This window comes from Nicotiana tomentosiformis, chromosome 2 (assembly GCF_000390325.3).
Source record: "Nicotiana tomentosiformis chromosome 2, ASM39032v3, whole genome shotgun sequence".
NCBI classification, from domain to species: Eukaryota; Viridiplantae; Streptophyta; class Magnoliopsida; order Solanales; family Solanaceae; genus Nicotiana; species Nicotiana tomentosiformis.
Window position 1 is genome coordinate 85,502,242 of NC_090813.1, and position 1,332 is coordinate 85,503,573.

The window sequence follows — 1,332 nt, forward strand, 5'->3', positions numbered from 1 at the left end:
TCATTTGGCTCTATATAAGCAACAGACACAAACTCTCTTCTTCATTGGCTCCCTCTTACCCCTAGTTCCCATCCCCTCCCCTTCAGCGGCCGCCGTTTCTTCTCCGTTGAATATTATGTGAATAGGGTCAGCTATTCTTATTTAATTAGTTGTGATTTGGTATATGAATTATCTTTGACCATTTGATTCATTACTTTAGCGTAAAAATAAGTTCTGAATTTTCTTACTTTATTATAAAACAAATTTTGTAAAGGAGATGGAAGTGATGAGTATTTCCCCAGATGATCGAAGCTGAAATTACTGAGCGCTTTTTATGTATTTTCTTCCTTCGGGAGAGAATCCAAGCCAGATATTCTGATCCATTCTCCTTTCAATTTTACATATGTTTTTAAATATTTTTGTTTTCGCTTTTGATATCTAAATACGCATGTGTGAATTTGAAAATTGTATTGATTTTTTTTGGAATTTGGGTATGGATATGATGAGTATTTCCCCAGATGATCGAAGCTGAAATTACTGAGCGCTTTTTATGTATTTTCTTCCTTTTGGGGGGAAAATCCAAGCCAGATATTCTGATCCATACCCATTTATTCTGTATTTTTGTATAGATTAATTGTAGTATTTTGTAAGTCTTTATATTTCCAAAATCATTTCGGAATAGAACACTTGATTTAGGGTTTAGAACTTTAGACTGATTAATAGTTTGATTTAGGAATAGAAACAGTCAAACAGAAGTGATAGGATGCCCCAATGAAGACTCTTTTTCTTTTTGCATATGGTAGATTGTTTGCTCCCAGTGGTAAGAACATAATTTCTTAGAAGGTAGTTTACTTACTACAAACAATAAAATGCGAAATAAAATAGACCGATTGGAACGCATTGTATTATCTATCTATATTTATATATTATTAAAAGGATCCTCTGCTTAAGCCAAGTATTTATTATTGTTTTTGAATTTAATTATTTATAAAATAATAAAATAAAATTAGGCCAGTCCTGGGCCTAAACGGGTTAAGTGGTCCGGTCCAAATGGTGCCGGTCCCAAATTAAACGAGCCAAATGGGATCAGGACTGGGACCGTTTGGTCCCGGGCTAAACGGTCCATGTTTGTGGGCTAAGTGGGACAAAAAATTAAATAGAAGTTAGAGACAAAAAGATGTTAAAAATAATATTTAAGGCAATGTCTTGTAAAATTTATTATAGAATTGGGATTTAAATTTTTAAATATTTTTTAATTCAAATTTGAAGTCTAAAGACAAAAATATTGTAAAGAGATATTCAAAGCAATGTGTAATTTTATTATAGTATTAAACAATATGGCAATATCTTTCT

General features: G+C 31.9%; 2 non-coding genes across 2 annotated transcripts; both read left to right on the forward strand.

Annotated features, from left to right (window-relative positions):
- Window positions 1-256: 256 nt before the first annotated feature.
- LOC117281475 (small nucleolar RNA Z103) lies at window positions 257-363 on the forward strand. Its single transcript, XR_004512109.1, has one exon. It is a non-coding gene; the product is annotated as a small nucleolar RNA Z103 (small nucleolar RNA).
- A 109-nt stretch (window positions 364-472) lies between these two features.
- On the forward strand, window positions 473-581 carry LOC117281476 (small nucleolar RNA Z103). Its single transcript, XR_004512110.1, has one exon. It is a non-coding gene; the product is annotated as a small nucleolar RNA Z103 (small nucleolar RNA).
- Window positions 582-1,332: the final 751 nt, after the last annotated feature.